This window comes from Rhipicephalus microplus, unplaced genomic scaffold (genome assembly GCF_043290135.1).
Source record: "Rhipicephalus microplus isolate Deutch F79 unplaced genomic scaffold, USDA_Rmic scaffold_40, whole genome shotgun sequence".
NCBI classification, from domain to species: domain Eukaryota; kingdom Metazoa; phylum Arthropoda; class Arachnida; order Ixodida; family Ixodidae; genus Rhipicephalus; species Rhipicephalus microplus.
Window position 1 is genome coordinate 3,339,784 of NW_027464613.1, and position 7,242 is coordinate 3,347,025.

The 7,242-nt window shown below is 51.3% G+C and overlaps 1 non-coding gene across 1 annotated transcript; it reads right to left on the reverse strand.

Annotated features, from left to right (window-relative positions):
- Positions 1 to 528: 528 nt before the first annotated feature.
- On the reverse strand, positions 529 to 602 carry TRNAY-GUA (transfer RNA tyrosine (anticodon GUA)). The gene has a single exon. It is a non-coding gene; the product is annotated as a tRNA-Tyr (tRNA).
- Between the last annotated feature and the right edge of the window lie 6,640 nt (positions 603 to 7,242).

The following is a 7,242-nucleotide window of genomic DNA, read 5'->3' on the forward strand; positions in this document are numbered from 1 at the left end:
TTGCGTCACGGAGACAGTCCTGCACCACTCTCACCACCATCGGAACATATCTTCTAAGCTATCAGCCCAAAGAAAAAAAGCGCCACACCACCACCGGGTGGGCTCGCACCTCCAACCTTTCGGTTAACAGTCGATCGCGCTAGCCAATTGCACCACGGAGACAGTCCTGCATCACTCTCACCACCATCAGAACATATCTTCAAAGCTATCAGACCATAGAAAAAAAGCCCGCACCACCACCGGGTGGGCTCGAACCTCAACCCTTTCGGTTAACAGCCGAACGCGCTAGCCAAATGCGCCACGGAGACAGTCCTGCACCACTTTAGCCACCATCAGAACATATCTTCAAAGCTATCAGCGCAAAGAAAAAAGCAACCCACCACTCCCGAGAGGGCTTGAAACTACAATTTTTCGGTTACCAGCCGAACGTGCTAGCCAATTGTGCCACGGAGACAGTCCTGCTCCACTCTCACCACCATCAAAACATATCTTCAAAGCTATCAGCCCAAAGAAAAAAGAGCGCCGCACCATCCCCGGGTGGGCTCGAACCTCCAACCTATCGATTTACAGCCGATCGCGCTAGCCAATTGCGCCACGGAGACACTCGCGCTCCACTCTAACCACCATCAGAACATATCTTCAAAGCTATCAGCCCAAAGAAAAAAAAGCGCCGCACCACCACCGGGTGGGCTCGAACCTCAAACCTTTCGGTTAACAGCCGATCGCGCTAGCCAATTGCGCCACGGAGACAGTCCTGCTCCCCTCTCACCACCGTCAGAACATATCTTCAAAGCTATCAGTGCAAAGAAAAAGCAACACACCCCTCCCGGGAGGGTTCGAACTTCCAACTTTCCGGTTAACAGCCGATCGCCCTAGCCATTTGCGCCACGGAGACAGTCGTGCTCCACTTTCACCATCATCAGAACATATCTTCAAAGCTATCAGCGCAAAGAAAAAAGCAACACACCACTCCCGGGAGGGCTCGAAACTCAAACTCTTCGGTTAACAGCCGATCGCGCTAGCCAATTGCGCCACGGAGACAGTCCTGCTCCTCTCTCACCACCATCAGAACATATCTTCAAAGCAATCAGCGCAAAGAAAAAAAAGCGCCCCACCACCACCGGGTGGGCTCGAAACTCCAATTTTTCGGTTGTTAGCCAAACGTGCTAGCCAATTGTGCCACGGAGACAGTCCTGCTCCACTCTCACCACCATCAAAACATATCTTCAAAGCTATCAGCCCAAAGAAAAAAAAGCGCCGCACCACCACCGGGTGGGCTTGAAACTCCAACCTTCCGGTCAACAGCAGATCGCGCTAGCCAATTGCGACACGGAGACAGTCGTGCTCCAGTCTCACCACCATCAGAACATATTTTCAAAGTGTGAGGGATAAGGTTCGTGTAATCACGGCAACTTAGATAATCGTTGTCGAGACTGACGAAGACATTTGCAACTTGAGTTATAAGGCTTTAATGCCAAAAAAAACGAACAAAAACCGATAATGAAGCTTGGCGTGTTACATGGCAACCGCGAAGAACTGCCTTAGGTACGAGCATGACACACGTTCTCAAAAGACAAGGTCTGACGCTTAGCGTAGTCCCCCACTGCACTACACAAAGTTTGAAACACTTCACCGTGTGACGTCGAAGGCAGATGAGTCGATGCGTTGCGTTGCGTCTTACGCCGACATCAGCGATGACTCAGGCATGGTCGGAGCGGAACGTGAGGCAGAGTCGATGTGTGGCAATCACGTCCCGGACAGCCAGTAGTAGGCCCAGGTCTGGAAAACGCCCGGATCCGAGTACAACGAACCGGCGCCGGCTGCTGGATCACACAATAGAAGGGAGCCAGGCTCGTGCGGACCACAGGCACAGGTAGGCTTCGGGACCACGACCCGACGAGCGCTTCAGCCTGCCACTGTTTCGTTCGGATCCTTCTTCTCGAACGCCCCGTCCTCGTCTTCTTCTTCTCTCTCCCCATGGCTTGGCTTGACTTTGACGACACGATTCCGCCTTTTCCTTGTCTCATCGTCATCTTCGTCGGCGCACGGCACAGCACAAACTCACAAACATCGCGCGCCAGATGAACCTACCGCGCATATCACGACAAAAGTCCCCCCTTTCAAAAGTTTTTTTTTTTTAAAAACTGTCTAAAGTGCGCGGGAGACAAGACTTACGACAAACAAATGTACAGAACTGTTGCACCAAGAGAATAGTCTGTATGTGAGAGTCCCTAGGCATATGGTACATTATTACATTAATGTTTTATAGCTAGCACCTACACCTGTAGCCTGCTCATATAATCAGCACCTACGTTCTCTGATCCTTTGATATGCTCAACGCGAAAGGTGTACTTTTGCAATGCGAGACTCCAGCGCAAGATCCTGCTGTTCAAATGCTTGGCTTGAGAGAGGTATCGTAGCGGTTGATGGTCAGTCTGAACGACGAAGCTTGACTAGTGACTTCTGTTTGACGTTCTTCGTAGCGCTTGAGCATGTTTATGTGAAACATTTTCGTGGTGTGCCCAAGGTCCAACCAATAGTCGTGGTCATTCTTTTTTCCTGTAACCGGAAATGGCCCCTTCCAGTGCATAAGAAGCTTGTTTTCCCTGGTTGGGAGCAATATAAGAGCCCGGTCACCAACTTTGAGCTGTCGGGTTTTGGAGGTTCGGTCATAATACTTCTTTTGCGAGTGTTGAGCTCGGGAGAGATTCTCTTGAGCCAGCTTCAAGGTGCGTTCAATACGTTCTCTCAGATCCAGCACGTATCCGTAAGTAGTCTTGATATCTTCCTCTAGGTCTTCCCTTGTCCAGAGTTCCTTCAATATATCCAGGGGTCCTCGGACGTGCCGGCCGTAGATCAGTTCAAACGGCGAGAAGCCCATACTGGCCTGAGGTACTTCTCGATAGGCGAATAACAGAGGCGCAAGAAATCGGTCCTATGACTTCGGCTTCTCTTGGCACAACTTGCGCAACATCTGTTTCAATGTGCCGTTGAACCTTTCGACCAAGCCATTGCATATCGGGTGGTAAGGCGTCGAGCTCAAATGTCGAATAGCAAGCAGAGCATTCACCTCTTCCATCAGGCCTGACGTGAAGCAGGATGCTTGATCACAGAGGATCTCCCGTGGAAATCCTATTCGAGAGAACATCTCCAGTAGTCCATCTGCTACTGTTGCCGAATCAATTGCGGGCAAAGCCACCGCGTCCGGGTACCGAGTGGCGAAATCCACCAGGGTAAGAATGTACCGATTACTCTTCTTTGAAATCGGCGTCAGAGGTCCAATGATATCAACGGCCACACGTTCGAATGGCGTGTCAATCAAAGGCATCCGTCCAAGAGGCGCCTTGCCTACTTTGCATTTGGGATATGTCCTTTGGCATGCGTCGCATGATTTTACGAATCTTCGTACCTCCTCCTGTACACCGGGCCAATAAAACGACTCCAAAACTCGGTCCTTCGTCTTCTTGATACCCTGGTGACCAGATATCGGTGATTCGTGTGCCAAGTGCAACACATGGACACGCAACGCCTTTGGAACCACCGCTTGTTGAATTGATTTACCCGGAGTCAAGTGGTAAACGCGGTACAAGATTCCTTTCTCGAACATAAATGAGTGGTATGTGGTTCCTTTACCGCGGATGAGGGTGTCGACTTTCGCCCTACAAACATCCAGCGACCGGTCTTCCTCTTGTTTTTGGCGGAATGACTCCTGTGTCACCTCTAAGTTTCCAAATTTAGCAGTCGTGAGCTTCCGGCGATGTCCTTTGCATGAAACACCAACCATGACTGTGCTATTCGTCCCGCATCCATCCTTGGATTTCTCTTCAGAATTCAATGCCTGATTAGTTTCCGACTTCAGGCTCGCTGACTCCTTCCACGTTGAGTCGGGGTCATTAGCGTCACGGGCGCCGGGAACATTTCCTACGATGACATCGTAAAGTGGCGACGTCATGCATTTGACTATCGCATTTCCGGTGAAATAGGGCGATAGAATCCGTACTTCTGCTTCCGGTACCTCGATGCAACTACCATCGGCCAATAAAATAGTGGCGGTAGTACCCGTCAGCGCATCATCGGGCACGAGGGAACGTCGCACGACCAGGGTGTTGCTTCCAGTATCCCTCAAGACTGATACAGTATGTCCAAACACTTCTCCCTGTAACACCGGCAAGTTTGTGTAGCTGTTGCGGTGCGCGTTCGGAGTGCACTAGCAACATATTCATCTTGTGATGAATCATGGGCACATCGGGGCGTCTCGGACTTCTGGTCAGTAGACACGATGCAAGATGTGATTTTCTTTGACCCGCCGTTACTTGGGCATGCTCTTGCATCGTGGCCGGGCTTCCGACAGTGCCCACAGAAGACTCGTTGGGGTTTCGTGTGGCAATCAGATGCTCTGTGGCCGGGTCGATCACAGACGAAACATCTAAGAGGAGGCTGGGTATAAGTAAATCCTTCTTGCTCCTTGGGAATGTTGTTTGCAGACTTGGTACGAAATACCAACAAGTTTGTTTGCCGCTGGGCTTCCAAGAAGGTATCAGCTGCTTCTGCCATTTCTTTTACCGTCCTGCATTTCTTCTCCCTTAGAGAAAGTGCCAGGCGATCGTGGCAGTTATTCAGAAACTGCTCAGCTACAATGAGGTTGCGCACGGATGCAAAGTCCTCGTCCGTTTCCGACATTTCCAGCCATCTATCGAAGTAACTCTGTAATCTCGTGGCGTATTGTTTACCAGTTTCGCCGTCTTCATGCTTGCTTTGCCGAAACTTTTCGCGATAGCCTTCGGCAGTGAAACGAAACCTCTGGAGCAAGGCCATTTTCGTACTCTGGTAATCCATTGAGTCTTCTGGCGACAGACGACCGAAGACTTTCAATGCTTCCCCACTGAGGCATAAACTAAGCGCTGTCGCCCACTTCTCCTCAGGCCACTCTTGACCAACTGCTACGCGTTCGAACCTCTTGAGATACGCATCGAGATCGTCACGCCCCTCGTCAAACACTGGAATCAGGTTGTGAGGATTGATCAAGCACGGGCGGCTTTGACTCCTCTCAGGTTCGCGGTCCCGCGCTGTTAGCTCTCGGCTACCTTCAACCTCAGCTAGTCGAATTCGCAGTTGAAGAGTTCTCTCTTCTATCTCCAAACGTTCCTTCGCCGCCTGCCTTTCCGCGGAACGCTCTTCACGCGCTTGCACAGATTCCTCATGAGCCCGCTCTAACCGCGCGTCTACCCACGTCTTTAGCTCGGCTCCTTGAAGCCCCATGCGTTCCGCTAGCGTTATAAGCTCTTGCTCACTCATCTTCCCTACAGATTTCAACCCAGTGCAAACGGCTTCGTCCTGTCGTGCGGACGCCAATTGTGAGGGATAAGGTTCGTGTAATCACGGCAACTTAGATAATCGTTGTCGAGACTGACGAAGACATTTGCAACTTGAGTTATAAGGCTTTAATGCCAAAAAAACGAAAAAAAACTGATAATGAAGCTTGGCGTGTTACATGGCAACCGCGAAGAACTGCCTTAGGTACGAGCATGTCTCGAACGCCCCGTCCTCCTCTTCTTCTTCTCTCTCCCCATGGCTTGGCTTGACTTTGACGACACGATTCCGCCTTTTCCTTGTCTCATCGTCATCTTCGTCGGCGCACGGCACAGCACAAACTCACAAACATCGCGCGCCAGATGAACCTACCGCGCATATCATGACACAAAGCTATCAGCGCTTAGAAAAACGCGACACACCACTCCAGGGAGGGCTCCAAACTCCAATTTTTCGGTTAACAGCCAAACGTGCTAGCCAATTGCGCCACGGAGACAGTCGTGCTCCACGCTCACCACCGTCAAAACATTTCTTCAGAGCTATCAGCCCAAAGAAAAAAAAGCGCCCCACCACCACCGGGTGGGCTCGAACCTCCAACCTTTCGGTGAACAGCCGATCGCGCGAGCCAATTGCGCCACGGGGACAGTCCTGCTCCTCTCTCACCACCATCAGAACACATCTTCAAAGCAATCAGCCCATAGAAAAAAAAGCCCGCACCAACCCCGGGTGGGCTCGAACCTCCAAACTTCCGGTTAACGGCTGAACGTGCTAGCCAATTGCGCCACGGAGATTGTCGTGCCCCAGTCTCACCACGGTCAGAACCTTTCTCCAAAGCTATCAGCGCAAAGAAAAAAAAGCGCGCCACCACCACCGGGTGGGCTCGAAACTCCAATTTTTCGGTTGACAGCCGAACGTGCTAGCCAATTGCGCCACGGAGATAGTCATGCTCCAATCTCACCACTGTCAGAACATTTCTCCAAAGCTATCAGCGCAAAGATAAAAAAGCGCCCCACCACCACCGGGTGGGCACGAACCTCCAAACTTTCGGTGAACAGCCGATCGCGCTAGCCGATTGCGCCACGGAGACAGTCGTGCTCCACTCTCACCACCGTCAGAACATATGTTCAGTGCTATCAGCTCAAAGAAAAAATAGCGCCGAACCACCACCGGGTGGGCTCGAAACTCCAACCTTTTGGTTAACAGCCGATCGCGCTAGCCAATTGTGCCACTGAGACAGTAGTGCTCCAATCTCACCACCGTCAGAACATGTCTCCAAAGCTATCAGCGCAAAGAAAAAAGCAACACACCACTCCCGGGAGAGCTCGAACCACCAACCTTTCGGTTAACAGCCGATCGCGCTAGCAAATTCCGCCACGGAGACAGTCGTGCTCCACTCTTACCACCATCAGAACATTTCTTCATAGCTATCAGCCCAAAGAAAAAGAAGCGCCGCACCACCACCTGGTGGGCTCGAACCTCCAACCTTTCGGTCAACAGCAGATCGCGTTAGCCAATTTCGCGACAGAGACAGTCGTGCTCCACTCTCAACACCATCCGAACATATCTTCAAAGCTATCAGCGAAAAAAAAAAAGCGACACACCGTCCCCGGGTGGGCTCAAACCTCTAACCTTTCGGTTAACAGCCGATCGCGCTAGCCATTTGCTCCACAAAGACAGTCCTGCTGCACTCTCACCACCATCAAAACATATCTTCAAAGCTATCAGCCCAAAATATAAAGCAACACACCACTCCCGGGAGGGCTCGAACCACCAACCTTTCGGTTAACAGCCGATCGCGCTGCTAGCAAATTGCGCCACGAAGACAGTCGTGCTCCACTCTTACCACCGTAAGAACATTTCTTCAGAGCTATCAGCACAAAGAAAAAGAAGCGCCGCACCACCACCGTGTGGGCTCCAACCTCCAACCTTTCG